Source organism: Chelonia mydas, chromosome 1 (assembly GCF_015237465.2).
Source record: "Chelonia mydas isolate rCheMyd1 chromosome 1, rCheMyd1.pri.v2, whole genome shotgun sequence".
Taxonomy (NCBI): Eukaryota; Metazoa; Chordata; order Testudines; family Cheloniidae; genus Chelonia; species Chelonia mydas.
In genome coordinates, this window is record NC_057849.1 from 267,601,511 (window position 1) to 267,618,340 (window position 16,830).

General features: G+C 43.0%; 1 protein-coding gene across 11 annotated transcripts in view; it reads left to right on the forward strand.

The window, feature by feature from the left end:
* The window catches only part of EEA1 (early endosome antigen 1), a 138,601-nt gene that overhangs the window by 24,728 nt on the left and 97,043 nt on the right, over positions 1-16,830 (forward strand). The gene's annotated exons all lie outside the window — the stretch shown is intronic.

The following is a 16,830-nucleotide window of genomic DNA, read 5'->3' on the forward strand; positions in this document are numbered from 1 at the left end:
TTCAGTGCGGTGGTAATTTTAAGTTGGTCAATCTTCTGGTAAATCAAGTCATATTTTTCCTCAAAACTCATGGACATCAGATACTGAAATGATCTGTTGCAATTAGTCATGTGCCTAAATTATCAGAAAGGTACAACCCGTCCTCTTCTTCTTTTCCCCCCTTCTCCCCCCCCGGGGGGGGGGGGGGAAGCACCCAAGTCACCCAGGTTCTGCCCTTTCTGGAAAATGGTGAACGTTAAAAATAACAATCACTTCCATTCAGGGAAAACGGAACTGCTGTGAAGGAATGGGACTAGGTGGTTTTTGGCCATCTGACGGCCATGTGGTTTGATACACAGGTGGACCTATTTACATCATGGAGCAACAAGAAAATTATAGCATTTGGCTCCAGATATTGGCACTAGTGGACATGGAGGGTGAACTACTACTTTTTCCTGGGATTAGACTAGCTAATGTGTTTTTCTCCGATTCCATTATGTTCTAGGAAGATCATGGTGGCCAAGTGAGCCTTGTTTCATACAGTGGGACCTCTGCAAACTAGGGAACCACCTTAACTGTTCCTGTCACAATTTCAGGATGCTCTTGCCAGGGCTGCCTGGGGAAGATGGAACAGATGTGTGTATTCACAAGCAAATAACATCCAGGCTTTGTCAGGTTATCTGATGGTCGTCCTCCCCACCCCAACTTTCAGAGAGTCTAAGCTAGATTGTCTTTTGGGGATGGGCTGCTTGCCACTTATTAAATGAGGCTGGAGGCCAGAGGAGGATCCTTTTGCCTCCCTTCTCCCAGCATCACTTTTGCATGTGTGTGAAGAGATTGATTGTTTCAGTGGTGTGAACTATATGAAGTTGTATTTTTTTGCATTTTTATTTCTCCATTGGAAAGTTGATACTATGGTTGAAATGTTGTAATTTAAGTTATTTTATTATTTATTGGTACTTTGCAACATTGAGTGCTTGTAGGACAGTCCTTGCAGAGGAAATTTTACAGCCAGATGACAATTAAATTAGGGTAAGTGATCTTTGTCCCCTGTTCTGATGACTGGGGAGTGTGATGTCTCAGGGCAGTGAAACTCACCAGTTGGGACTCCGGGGATTGTCCTGAGATTTCTCTAGATCTCGTTACAAGGATCAAGTGTATGCTGGTTTATTGTTGAAGTGAGCTGGCCAAATTTTTGTAAGTTATATGGCCAAATTGGTCCATGGACCAGCAGGAGAAGAACAAGGATACTCCTAATTATCAATTGGAATTAGGTGTTGCCTTTGATTTGGAGATGGGCTGCCCTTACTGCGAGAACTATTCTTTATTTCCATATCAATGAGGATTAAATTAAATAAAGTGAGGCCTTTGTGTACCATGCTGTTCAGTCAAAATGCAGATGTCTTCACTAAGGCATGCTTGGTAAATTACCACGTACCTGTGGCATGTCTGAGGCAACCAGACCTTGAGTGATTGAATTTAGTAGCCTGGAACTTCAGTAGGCTAAACCTTAAACAATGTAGCTACATGCAGAAATTAGTAGGTTTCCTGCTTAACTTGTGGTTGGTTATATTCTGAAAAGTAACTGCTTAAAAATGATTTCATAGAATTCAGTGTGTGGTTTTTTTTGTCAATTACTCCATAGTGAGTCGCTGACCAGTAAAAGAATGACTTTCTTCTAATTAGCAAGCCCTGCACACTCCACCTGGTATTTGAATTTCAAACTCAGCTGTTTATGGCTCATGCCTTATCACCAGTAATACAAACTCTACAAGAAGAACTTTGTTAACAATTATGTGTAAGTGCTTGCCAGAACAGAATCTATCTACTTTTTGTGAAGCTGCATTGACTTTACAGTGCTACCAGGAGTAAAAAGTAATAGGAATTACCTTTGTTAGGAAATTAAATGGATGAGATGCTTAATAAAAGTACGGTGCAGATATGTTGAGTAAGTGTCATTTTTATGTAACTTCTCTGATCACAAATGAGTAAAGTCAGGAACACCTCCATCTCTTTAGAATACAAATGGATATGAAGGATGCAATTATTAAAAAAAAAAAAAAAAAAACACACAAAAAAAACCCACCAGAAGCAGGAAGACTGCCAGTCAGTCAGCAGATCCACTGGATGATCATGGTGTTAAAGCAGCACCCGAGGAAGATCAGGCCGTTGCAGAGAAGTTAAATGAATACTTTGCACCGGTCTTCACTGCTAGAGGATTTGAGATTTCCACACCTGACAAATCTTTTTAGCTGACAGATCTGAGGAAATGTCCCAAATTGAGGTGTCCATAGAGGAGATTTTGGACCAAATTGAAATTAAACAGTAACAAGTCACGAGGAGCAGATGGTATTCACCCAAGAGTTTTGAAGGAACTCAAATACGAAATTACAGAACTACTAACTGTGGTATGTAGTCCTATCATTTAAATCAGCCTCTGTACCAGATGTCTGGCAGAGAGTTAATGGAAGGCTGACTTCTTAAAAAAAAAAAAAAAAAAAAAGGCTGCAGAGGTGATCTTGGCAATTACAGGCTAGTAAGCCTAACTTCAGTACCAGGCATATTGGTTGAAACTGTAGACAAGAATAGAATTATCAGATACATAGATGTATGCAGTATGGTTGGGAAGAGCCAACATGGCTTTTGTAAAGAGAGATCATGCCTCACCAATCTGTTAGAGTTCTTTGAAGTTGTCAACCATCATGGGGACAAGGGTGATCCAGTTGGATAGTGTACTTGGATTTTCAGAAAGTGTTTGACAAGTTCCTTTACCAAAGGCTCTTATCCCATGACTGCTTACTTTGCTTAAGAGGGAAGGGCCTCTCATGGATCAGTAAGTGTTAAAAAATATAAACAAAGCATAGGAATAAATGGTCAGTTTTCACAGTAGAGAGAGGTAAATAGCAGGGTCCCTAAGGATCTGTACTGGGAACAGTGCTCAACATATGCATAAATGATCTGGAAATGGAGATAAACAGTGAAGTGGTAACGTTTGTAGATGGTACAAAATTACTCAAGATAGTTGAGTCCAAAGCTGACTGCGAAGCTACATAGAGATCTCACAAAACTGGGTTACTGGGTAACAAATGGCAGATGAAATTCATTGTTGATATCTGCAAAGTAATGCACATTTGAAAACATCGCAAACTGTACATATAAAACGATAGGTTCTGAATTAGCTGTTATCATTCAAGACAGAGACCTTGGAGTCCTCATGGATAGCTCTCTGAAAACATCTGCTCAAGGTCCAGCGGCAGTCAAAGAAGCTAACAATGTTAGGAACCACTAGGAAAGGGATAGATAAGACAGAAAATATCATCATCGTTCATTATAGAAATCCATGGTACACCCACATCTTGAATACTGCATGCAGATGTGGTTGCCCCAGCTCCAGAAAGACATATTGGAATTGGAAAAGGTTAACAGAGAAGGGTAACAAAAGCGATTAGGGGTCTGGAACAGCTTCCATATGAGGAGAGATTGAAAAGGCTGGGACTGTTCAGCTTGGAAGAAGGACGATTAAGGGGGGATATGACAGAGGTCTATAAAACCATGAATGGTGTGGAGACCGTGAATAGGGAAGTGTTGTTTTATCACTTCACATACTACATGAAGTAGGGGTCACCCAATGCAATTAATAGGCAGCAGGTTTAAAACAAACAAAAGGAAGTACTTCTTCACACAACTCAGTCAACCTGTGGAACTCCTTGCCTGGGGACGTTGTGAAGACCAAAAGTAAAACTGGATTAAAAAAAAGAATTGGATAAGTTTATGGAGGATAGGTCCCTCACTGACTATTAGCCAAGAGGGTCAGGGATGCAAGCCCATGCTCTGGGAGTCCTTATGCCTCTGAGTGCCAGATACTGGAATTGGATGACCGGGGATGGATCACTTGATGATTGCTGTGTTCTGTTCAATCCCTTTGAAACATATGGCATTGGCCACTGTTGGAAGGCAGAATACTGGGCTAGATGGACCATTGGTCTGACCCAGTGTGGCCGTTCTTATGTTCTAATAAAAATTTGTGATTTGTTGCAAAAATTGCTGTTTGTATTAGGGAGTAATGTTTACTGTTTACAATCTGAAATTTGGTAATTTAGCATAGCTCTTAAATTCTGTGTAGCTGTGGTAACCAATACCAAATTGTACATCATATTAAAAAAATAAACCAGTTATATTTATTAGTGTAATATCAGGGGATAGAGAATAGAAATTGCTTTTGTTTTAAAATATGGTGTTTATGAAAATGGGGGACTAATTGGAATGATTTTTGAACTAAGATGTTGGAGCAGCACCCGTCTCCAGTGCTCCATCTACCATACCAGTGCACCTGAATTCCATCCTGTGAAAACCCTGCTATTATATCCCTGAAATTCTTTTTGAGAAGTGACTTAGCCTATGTCTACACTACACAGCTTTTAGCCACATGCCTGTGTTGCTATGGCTGTGCCGCTAAAAGTCGTGCATTATAGCCACTATTTGTTGGTTCTCCTGCCGACAAAAAACTTCCACCCCCAATGAGTGGGGTTAGCTTTGTCAGCAGGAGAGCGCTCCTGCTGACAAAGCGCTGTTCACACCGGCGCTTGTTGGCAAAACTTTTCTTTCTTTGGGGGGTGTTTTTTTAAGAGCTCTGAAAGACAAAAGTTTTGTCATTCAATTGCTAGTGTAGACAAAGTCTGAGTGGGGAAGTTTGCCCCTGAAAAGATAAGGCCACATTGAAAACTTCACTGTAGGTCTGGCCTGGAATGAGTGGCAAGTGGCTATGAAATTCCAGTATAAAGATAAGGAGATGATCCTCTATAAAGACTGAAAGCATTATCTACATCATTCCCCCTGCCCTCCAAAGCCAGATGTTAGCAGAAAAAGTAGCAGAGAAGCAGAAGCTATTCAGTCCTGTGCATGGTCTTTCTGTGCTATGTAAACTGTGTCTAAATCAACATTAAAATTGTTCTTTGGAATGGTTAGAGATTAGGAGGCTTCTATAATAGTATTCTGCCAGTAACGCTCATTGGGTTTTATGCAATGTTTATTTCAGTCTGTACACTGGAACTGTTTGTGGGTCTGTATATGTGTGTGGGATGGTGAAGTTTTTGTAACCATTGCAAGTTATATTGGTACAATTAAAAATATATGTATTGTAATTGATCACAAGGAGTGTTTCCGCCCAGTGTTGCTTTTAGTGTACTGGCTTACTTCCCAAAGAACACTCCATCGCTGCAATGATGCATGAGAATATTAATGCTACCCTAAAACGAATTTGACGTTGTAGTTCAAATGGCTTCTGTACTGGTTGCGAGAGGTTGACGGGACACCTGGAAATTCAACTAGGTAACCAAGGCTGAATCTTACTCTTTGAAATATGTGGCTATAAATGTAGGCAGGATGTTCTGATATAGACCTTGTTGAAAGACTTCTCTTCCAAAGATAAGGTAGCCTGAACTGTTTCCCTGGAGACCACAATGTTTGGTGAAGTTTAGGCATTAATAGCACGCCCCTCTACTCAGTTTCTTTAGGATTCCTTTCCCTCTGCCTAAAGAGCAAGTCTCAGACTCTGTAGAAATGTCAATTACAGGAGTTTTTAGGAGTTGCCATGCCACACCATTGCATACCTAACGGCAAATGAAATCTTTGTCCGCTGTGTAATCATGGGATGAAAAATGTTAAATCTATTTCAGATTGCTTTGGTAATCTTTTGGGAGTTAAAATAGTGCATATATTTTAAAATTTATTTAGTCAGTGCTCAGTGGTAAATGTGTTTCATAAGGAATATTATAGGTATTGCACAAGATACCACTTGGTTACTTCTCCCCCCCCAATATACAAAAGCCAACTGAATGAAAATCAGACTTGAGTATGTCTGCACAGCAGTTTAAGCCCAGGTTTGAGCCCAGGCTCAAGCCAAGCCCCTCTTGCGTCCACACTGCAAATGTGCTAACCAAGGGCTTGAATGCAGGGTCCCAGGACCCTACAGGTTGGAGGGTCCAAGCCTGTGTTAAGCTGGCACCTAGGGTCTGAGCCCTATTGATTTCCTGTGTACCTGTGGCCCCAGCTTGACTCAGGTCCTGTAGATCCTCTGACTGTATTCCACAGTTCCTGGCGGCAGAGGAGCAGTGCTGCAGGCAGACAGCACAGCGCACCGGAAGCACCATTATTGTCTGGCTGAGCATGCTCCCCCTTCCTCCTCCCACGACAGTGGCGGCAGTGGCTCTGGCTCCTCCTCACTGCTGTATGGAGCTTATCCGGAGCAGGGAGAAAAGCTGACAGACAGGAGGTGGCTCCCGGCTGCCAGGATGTTGGGGTCATCTTTCCCCTGGCAGGGCTGCTCCCCCTCCCTGCAGGGCAGCCGCTTGGTCCCTGCTCTGCTTGCTTGCCCTTGCCTCCAGGCCCCCAGTTCTCCCTGGGGCTGCTTATGCAGGGGAGCTAGGGCAGTGTGCACTGTGATGGCAGTGAGTGGGAGCCAGCCCCAAAACTGCCACGCAGCCTCCTGAAAATCCCTTCTCTCTGCCTCCCGGTGGGCAGTAGGGATGGGAATAAGGGATCCCCAGGGGTTGCATTTCACTGCTTCGCAACCGACAGCAGCCAGGTGAACGTGCCTTTCTTCTGAAACCTACATTTTATGTCAAACTTCAAAACAGACAGTAATAAATAAAACACAAAACACACTCATTGAGCATATCTTTTTAAAAATTAAGAATTGAAAAGTTTCATGTTGGTAGTTTGACAGCCCTGGATACTGATGCCCTATTTACCCTCATAACTGGTGCACACAGGCATTTTCCTGCTCATGTAACTCAGCCTAGAGCTGGAGAGCTCAATTTTCAGATTTAGATGGTAATTCAATATAATGCCTTCTCAAACTGCAGTCATTCTATTGTGATAGCCATCAAAAAAACTAATTGTGCAGTTTATGTACTCGTGCACCTTCGGGTCACAAGTCCCATCAATAGCACCACCACAGTTAGGAAACAGGGTGGGCAGTAGAGTTTTCACACAGTGCATCATGTTCCTAGAGCTAGAGTGTCGACATTGGGGGAGGCGCTAGGATCTCTGGGATATGGTTACTTTGACTCGGATTTGTGCACTGCAGTGTGGGTGCCAGAGCCCTAGGTTTGAACAGGGGCCAGAAAATGTTCAACCTAGAGTTAAAATGCAATGTAGATGCTCAAGCCCAGGGTCTCCTGATACGGGTGAGCTGACTTGAGTCCCACTAACCCTAGGCTTATATTGCTGTGTAGGCATAGCCTCTGTTACATAAACATCATATTCTAGATATAAGTGTCTCAGACCCTTACCTTTCTTGCCCCCTCTTTCAGCTTTAACTTGGCAAAAAATATTTCTTGATATATTTTTTTAAAAATATCTCCCAAGCTGACATTTTGTTCAGTAACTTGATTAGAGGTTGAGATTTTACAGTTGAACTAAAACCCCTTTATAAAAAGAGTTTGTTAGAAAAGCTCTCTGAAAAGGAAGCCAGATTTTCAGATGGCATAAATTGGCATAGTTCCCATTAAGTCTTCAGCCTCTGCAAGTTACTGATCAAAATGTCAGCTTGGGAGCTGCTGCTGCTTCTTCTTTTTTAAATAGTATTTGCTGATTTTAAGCCTATGGGGCAGGATGTTAATCAAATGTTAATTCTGGCTTCAATGGCGCTATCCCAATTTGATATCTCGCTCTAGGTCTGTATATCTGAGAAGTAACTTTTGGTCATGAATATGATTGTTTTAGCTTTTGTATCATGCACTATAAGGCATGTATATAATAAAAATCCAATTAATTAAATTGCATTTATATTGTGGTCAGCACTTAAATACCTCTCATCTAACTAGGTGATATATATTTCTGTGCGGGAAGGCATTGAGTAGTTCTCCAGGACACTTACTTGATCCACTTGCTGTGATGATTGACTGACTTACAACCTATCTCAGTTGGATTCATAATTGATTTCTGTATACATGCAGCACCAAGTGCAAGTCATTTTTATCTTTTTTGTGACCTATTTTGAAGGTACTGTTCTAAAGGAGGCCAACAATTGTCATGGATGCCCACATATGCAAGTGGAGGATTTAACTGCACAATGGGAGGTGCACAGCTAAATCCTCCTTATGCCTTGCATCTAAATTTTACCCCACCCGCAAAATGTGATGCTGTTACAGTACATTTGCTTGCTGTCTATGCTGAGTGGAAAAAGAATAAAACCTTTGCTTCTGATAGCGAGATCAAGCCTGTTGTCAGTGTCACAGTGAGAGCTTCCCAGAACTTCTCATTCTTCCACTCTGCAGTGAAAAGTACATTCTATAATCTACTAATTATAATGCATTAGATGAATAAAAGTATTGTTAGTAAGGTAGGTAGAGAATATATCAACTTTAGATGCACCTTTCATGGCAGCTTGAAGATTAGATAGATACAAGTTGTATCTATAAGTACTTGCTCACTTAAAAAAAAAATCCTAAGTGAATTGCTGAATGTACTAGGGCCACGGAGATGAATGCTGGGAATCTGGAATAGTTTAGAAAGAAGGTAAAAGGGAGGATAAAAGTCGATGACTTAAAAAGTAAATCAGATTTTAAATTTAGATTAAACAGGATTTACTTTCTAAAAAATCTATTTAAAATATAAAATTTTAAATGGACACATATGCTGAGGCTTAAACTTAGCTATTAAAATATTAAAACTAGTATTAAGCAGTACATGCTTGCTACCGAGTTTTAAAGAAAGTTAAACCACTGAACTGGTGGAAGTCACTAGATAAGCACTAAACCAGCTTTTGACAGTAGTAACCTTTTCTGCAGGTGCAGAGAGAATATTTTCTTCATTTCAGTTCAATGACTAGTTCATTCAAAGTGAAGAAACAAATGGGGAAAAAGCAAGAAATCTTGTTTTCCCTTTTCCAGTCTGTGACTAAAATTTGAGAGCGGATGGGTTCTGTTACATCTGAAATCTTGAAGCACATGGTGACCAGAAACAATCAGGTCACTAGCTAAGGTTAATACTTTCTTTCTTTAGTAAGACAGTTTGTTTTAAATGCAAAACGTGCTTTGATAAATTTTTCTTATGTATTCACATGTAAGGTAGTTTTATGTAATGATGATTAAAAAATTAAAATGTTGGTTTTATACATTTTAATTGGATTTCCATCCAAATACAGCTTGATACAAATTGCAAGTAAAAAATTCATCATATAGTAAATAAGAAATGTACCATTCACTATTTTTAACATATGTAAAATTTAAGAATCTGAATAAGTGTAAGATAAGCAGAATAATTGCTTAAATAAAAGTATATCCTTCTAGTTAGCCAAAAGAGAGGTGGGGAAAAACAACAACAACAAAAAAACACCAACAACCCCGCACCAAGTGTAATGTAAAGGCTATATTTAGTTGCATATCAACATGTTTTAAAGGTTACCATCAGATGAGAACCAATTTTTCTTTGGGAAAATAATTACAAACAAAAACAAGTTTTCCTGGCAAATAAGCATGCTAGTTGGGTGTAAATGTTTGCTTTCAGGAGAATAATCACAAAAGGGGAAGTTGTTCATATGAAGCCTCATTTAGCACTACTACTGAATCCACAATCTGGTGTGCTGGTTTTGGGAACTTAATATGATCGTAAAAGTAAGGTGTTTTGTCTATTTGGAGTTTAATAAATTATTAAAGGTTCCCACCCAATCTTTTTATAAATACCCTAATTCACTAAGTAAATAAATAGACTAGTCAATTCCCTCAGATTAAATCAGATTTAAGTGTTTTATTTTACAAGTCAGGAAATAACCATATAACAGCTGTGTTGTTACAGGGTAAATGCCATCTTAAACAATATGTACATACTGTATACACTACTTAGGTGATTATATTTGAAGTTACCAGATAAAGCTGAGAATATTTAGTACACAATATGCTGTTTAGCTCATACGCTAAATATAAAAGGCAAAGCTAATTATGTAATCTTGTCATTATATGGTATGTAATTGCTGATTTTGCTGCAGAAGAGTACAAATTATATACAAAATGGCAAAGCGTTCAGGGGCATTAAAATTTCCATATAGTGAAGTTTGTTATCTTAATGTTACAGAAATATGAAGTGAGCTCATGACAGTGCAAGGCACTGAAGGGTAACATGATTTTTAAATATAGCATGTGTGAATAGAGAACAAAAAAGGCAGAAGGCTTTGATCTCACTTAGAGCAATGCAAATAGGCCTTTGTCTGACATTGTAAAAGGACTTTAAAGTGGGTATAAATTACACTTACTTCCACTTTAGGGCCTCTTCATGCTGCTAGAGTAGTGTAAAGGTACTTTAGTGTAAATGAGAATCAGGCACAGAGTGAAAGAGGGTGTGTCTACACTGTTATCTTTTACAGTGAATTAATTGATTGTCAGTTAAATTGAGGTATTTTGGGTGCCCTGCTGCTGTAGTTCTCAGCCTGGGACATTCTCACAGCCAGATTACAAACGTGCAGGCCACATCTTGAGTGTCTTTGTGCTAGACAGCTCTGGTTCAGCAGCTCTGACCCCAGCAGCCTGTCTGCAGCCCCACTCTGGCTTCCTCCAGCCCTGGTTACAATCAGCACGGTGACCCCAACACACTCCCAGTCCTGAATCTCCCTAAAACAATGTGCCCTGAAATGCCCAGTCCTCACCTGAACTATTCAGAGAAATAGGTTTGTTGCTCCTTCATAGAGACAAAAGTGCATTACAGCTTATTAACTGAACTGGGGTAGATACCCCATTCCCTTCAAGCACACCACTGAGCTGGTTTATAGTAAAAATAAAACAAATTTATTAACAATATGACATAGGTTAAGTGATGCCAAGTAAAAGAAATAAAAGTCGAGATGATTATAAGCAAATAAAAGTAAAAGCATGCACCTAAAGGGCTAAAACTTGATCTACCAAGGTACAGGTTTTGTTCAAGATGGTTGAACCATACTTCACCATTCTTCCTTCTTCCCAGCCATGGCTGATTTTCCCTCAGTCAGGATCTTCCATAGAAGTACAAGATGCTGCCTTCCCTTGTCTTCCTGTGTCTTTGCCTAAGTAGGTTTCTCACTTATATTCAGACCCGGAGACTTCAGCCCTTCTTGGTTGAAGGACCGATCTTTCTCAGCTTACACAAGTTCTGGCCCCATGTGTTTATCTAGTGATGGATGCCAAAATGGTGTCTCTTCTTGTTTATATCTTCCTAAATTCAGTGACCTGGTTCTAGGAGGCAGGATGACCACATGCTGTTCTTCCCTTGTTCCTACCCTCCTGATTTTTATGTAAATAGGGCTTCCGTTGTTTTTCATCACATCTTGCTCAGTTTCTTCGATACAAGTAGATAGCTGTGATGTCTCCTTCTGGGAGAGACCTTTTTCCTCTTTGGTCACAGACTGTAAAGTATAATATAAATAAGTATCGATAATTCCTTATGTAGTGTTAATACATACAGTTCACAGTGCTGTTGATCACCAGTGTGTTATAGGCTTTCATAAAATACCTCACTTGATAAACTGCATATACTGCAATATTGTATACCCTCAATTGATTAAATTACTTATCACCTGAGGTTCAGACCCCTGGTCTTTATAGCCCAGGTAAAGTTTCTCTTCCCTGCTGGAAGCTGTTTCCTCCCCTGCATGGCTTTGTTTACCTGGTATATAAATAAGACCTTCATTGTGTCATTGTGACGACGGGACTGCTCAGAGAAGCAAATACACATTTCTTTGTCTCGGGCAGACCTATTTACCAACTCCCCCAACATGCCTGGCTTAAATACTTTTTAGTCATCAGTACAGCATTTATCCATAACTCTTAATATATGGCATGCACATGCATCATGCAAGAATATTAATGATTAGTGAGTTATTGGTTTTCCAATGTCACATTACATGACATCTTTTAGATACAGATAACTATAGTGAGTTGGGGTACACGGAGTTGGTCAGGCCAGCTGAAACTCATTAACTGATACCAGTGAACTCCTTGCCCTCTGGCACTCAGATGCTCTTATGGTCAGACCTCTCTTTCCTAAAAAGCTGCAGGAAGGTTAGTCGCTGATTGATCCATAGGCAGCAGGTCAGAGCCTTCCTTCCTGGACAGGGCATCTGCCACCATAGTTTCTTTCCCCTTTAAATAGGGGTTTTGGCATATTTGTCTGTTTAGTCTCCAGAACATATCAGAGAGTATCCATAATTTCTTCTTTGAATGATGGTCCTTACTGTATGCCACTGTGGATTATGCATGCACACCATGCGTTATGAAGCTGGAGAGTTTGAAAGTAGTGTCCATTGGTCCATGCATCTGTCCTGGTTCACCTTGTGCCTCTGACCGAGGTGATAAAGGGCAGGGTGGACTGACTGCCTCCAGTTCCTTCTCAATGCTGCATGGTCTGGGTTGGGACCATTAGTGTCCTCAGCTTTGGCTTCACGCTACAAAACAGTTGCCATCTCAACTGCTTCATTTGCAATTTAGATTTTGCATGGTCATGTTGGCAGCAATAATTTCATCTCTAGAAAAGGGCATGTGGTTCATGGCTCTTGATATGAAGGACACTTAGTTTCACGTAGATAGTATCAGAGGCATAGCCGTGTTAGTCTGTATCCACAAAAACAATGAGGTGGCACATAGATATTTTCCCCACATACAGACACTTTCTTGGATTTAAGCTAGGCTGTGACCATGTTCAATATAGAGTACTGCCCTTCGATGCAGCAGCCCCACCAGAGTTTTTACCAATGTATTTTCAGTCATAGCGGCTCATGTCAGACTTCATGGCCGCCCTGTCTTTTCATTCCTTGTTAATTAGCTCCTTGCTGCCAAATCTCAGCAGGAAGCCTATGTATCAACCTCTATGGTGCTCCATCTCCTTTCTTCACTGGGAATCAGTATAAACACACACAAATCTGGCCCCCCCCCGACTCTAGACTTTATCAGGGCAGTCTTGAACTCTGTCACCCCAAGGGCATACCTGCCCACAGACAGGTTCCACACTATCAGCAGCGATTTCCTAGGTCTCATCACAAGGAGCTCTCAGGTACTGGTCAAAACATATCTTTCCCTATTCGGCCACATGGCTTTGTGCACTTACATCACCCTGTTCACAAGACTCCACCTTTAGTACCTGCAAACTTGGCTACAGTCATGATACTCCCTGAGCTGCCATTCCATGAACCTTGTGACAGTCCCGACCAAGCTACTGTCCCCCCTCCTATGGTGGACACATCCCCATTACGTATATGTGGAGGTCCCTTTTCTCCTCTCTTCTCCAGAGAGAACCATAATTATGGACACATCCCTGCTAGTTTGGGGAGCCTATATGAACAGCCACACAGCTCGAGGGGCTAGTGTACCTTGAAAATCCAGGATGCAGATCAACATCCTGGAATTATAAACAGTACGGAGGGTGTGAGAATACTTTCTCCCCTTCATCCACTCTCACTGTGTCCTTATAATGTCGACAACTCTATGACTGTCTTCTACCTCAGCAAGCAAGGGGGAGTGAGATCGGCCTCCCTGCGTGCAGAAGCAATCCACCACTGGAATTGGTGCATAAGCAATCACATCACACTATGACCCGCTTACCTTCCAAGAAAGCTGAATGTGCTCTCTGACTTCCTCAGCAGACACTTTACACTGAACCATGAGTGGGAACTTCACAACATTTTCACTCTGTGGCAGTGGTGGGCAACCTGGGGGCTGCACATGGGCTGCCAGACTGTTTGTTTACATTTGCACGGCCGCCTGCAGCTCCCAGTGGCTGCGGTTCGCCATTCCTGGCCAGTGGGTCTGGTGGCCCGCCAGTGGATTACCCTGACGGGCTGCAGGTTGCCCACCACTGCTCTATGGGGAACTCCAACCACAGTCACTTCTCAGACAAACAGCAGATATACCACAAATTGGTCCAGAAGGGCCCTAGGTCATCACTCCCCAGGTGATGCTTTGCTACTTTCCTGGTCAGACCAGTTCAATTATGCCTTCCCTCCACCGCTGCTCCTGCCGTGAGTCCTACACAAGATCCAACAGGACAGAGCCAGGGTCATCTTGATTGCCCCCTTCTGGCCTAGATAGTTCTGGTTCCCCAACCTCTTGTGTGTCTCATCTTGCCCACCGATTATCCTCCCAACATACCCCAAGCTCCTGACCCAGTGCAATGGCAAGATCAGACACCACAATCCATGACTGCTCCACCTCATATTTGGATGGTATCATCTCTAGAACATTCATGCTCCTCAGCTGTATGAGAGATCCTCTCTAATAGCAGAAAGGACTCCACAAAGAAATGCTACCTAGCTAAATGCACTCCTGAGGGAATTCTGCACCAAAAAATAAAAAATTCTACAAAATTCTGCAAATTTTATTTGTCAGTAAATAAATGTGGCTCCAGCATGGCAGTGGGGAGCACAGACAACAGGCTGCACTGAGCTGGGAGATCACCCGGAAGCCCCCAGCTTCCCTTGTACAGGGACTTGGCAGTGAGGCTGTACCTGACCCTGACATAGTGCAAGGGCCGGGCCTGCCCCAGAAACACCCCTGGACCCTGCCCCTCTGCGCCAGGTGCCCCAGGTGTGGGTGGGCAGGCTCACCCCTCAGGATGCAAGTGTGGAGGGGCTTAGTGTGTGGGGTATCCAGGTGTGGGGCGAGAGGTTTCTGTGTGGGGAAATCTGGGTGCGGGCGGCTCAGTGGGAGATCTGGATGCACAGAGGCTCATTTTGGGGTTCTGGGTGCAGGGGCAATGGACTCTGCAGGGGATCCAGGTGAACGTGGTTGGGGCTCAGCGGGGGAGGGTCTGGGTGTCGGGAGATGGGGCTTGGCGGGGGGTTCAGTGGGGGAGTCCGGGTGCTGGGGGAGTGGAGCTTGATGGGGGGGGGGGTCCAGGTGCAGCTGTCTGGGGATCAGTGGGGCTGTGGGTGGGTCTTGTCGGGAGGGTAGGACTTGTCAGGGTGAGGGTTCGATGGACCTGCTTAACGTGGGAGTCCCAGCTGAGGGGATGCCACATTCTAAGCTCCTGCGATTCCCCTATCCCCTTTTCTTCTCCATCCTCTCCCCTCACTCCCACATTCCCCTCTCCCTGCCCTATTCAACCCCCTTCCTTCCCCACTGCCTCTTCCCCCACCCCCTCACCATTCCTTCCCTCATTTCCCCACCCACTCTTACCCAGCCCCACTGAGGGCACTCACTGTTGCACCAAAAAAAGGAAGGCTGGGCAGCTCTGTGCTTGCAGAAATTTGGGGGGGGGCAAGTAACCCCATGTAGCCCCCCCCATGCCTCACCTCTGTTTGGAAGGGGGCAGTCCCCCCCAAAAAAACGGCACTCATGGTTATCCCCACATGGCTTCCCTTTGCTCCCCTGCCGTTTTCTGCATGGAAGCATAGAAATTCTGGGGGGGGAGGAGGCTTTTTCTTCAGGTGCACAGTCACGCAGAATCCTCCCAGGAGTATAAATGGAAACCCTTCTCATCCTGGGTGCAACAAAGTGGCATCCTATCAGAGACTTACAGATATTTTGGTCATCTTAACTGTATCCTATCTTTAAAGACATAGGGTCTGTCCACCAGCTCCTTACGAATGCACTTATCTGCAATCAGTACATACCATCCCAACTACTCAGGACTACTTGATTTTCCACACTCTAACCAATAGATTATGGAAAGGCTCAATAAGGACTTTCCTGCTTGCTTAGAAGGTTCCACCCCAATGGAACGTGAATCTCTTTCTCTCAGTGCTAAGAAGGCCCCCCCCTTTGAGCCTTTAGCTACTTATTGCATGTCCCTACTGTCCATGAAAGGAGTGGTGTAACGGGGTTGGCACCTGCCTCTTGTGAGTGGTCCCTTTGGCCAATTCAGTGTCTGCAATCTGAGTTTGGAACGGGGCAGCACCCACCTCTTGTGAGCGCCCCTCTTCTGGTCGGATGTGAGTTGCTGCTTCTTAGTTCTTGATGATGGGGTGGCACCCACCTCTCGCGAGCGCCCCTGCCGATGGTTTCTTCAGCGTAGGAGGGCAGTGAAGAGCTGAGACTGAGAGGGAGGGGAAGGTTGCAGCAAACAGTCAATCAGCACAGGGCAGAGAAAGTCGAGTCAAACTTGTGGAAAGTTCTCTGAATGTCCCAAGGTCCCTGTGTTGGCTGCTTCTGCTTCTACTGGCTGGGGTTTCTGACTGGCTCTTCTCTGCAGTTTTCTCCCAAGCCCACATAAGAGGGAGGTGGGGAAGCTACACCTGGGTCCTAGTGCCTCCAAGAGTTGCGTGTGAGGGGGTGTCTCTTCTGCACAGTTCTGTGTTCAGAGGGTTATTGCGGGGAGGGATGGGCTCAGCTGGGCCCCATTTTACCCTCTTCCCCCAGTGCAGCATCCCCAGCTTTGGCTGCTTCTGCCCCTGCAGGCTGGAGTTTCTGGCTGGCTCTTTTTTATTTTTGCAATTTTTTATTCAGTCTGATTACTATGAGTGTGGTTCTCAAAAGGTCTCCATCCTAGGAAAATCTTTGAAAGGAACAGAACCCTTTCTTAATAAAAATTTTGTGAAAGTGCCTTTTTAACACAGCCTTTCTTCAAACATTTAAAATAGTGACTGAGTCCTTTGTGATGCTACATTTCTTATAATTTATTACAATTCTGTGTACTAGTGCTAGGAATGAAATTTAGCAATAGGTACAGTTTTACTGGAAAACAGCACTACATAATGTAATAGGGTGTTTATTTTATGCTTTTCTAGTCTTCTCTACTTTCCATAATGTCAGAGAATTAGATAAGTGGTATTTTTTTAAGGTAACTACTCTCCTACATTTTAGTTTTCCTGTTAAACGGTACCAATGAATCTCTTGGTTAGGATGAAAAGGATTGGAAAAGGCAAAAACTACTGTTGAATTTTCTTTCCTT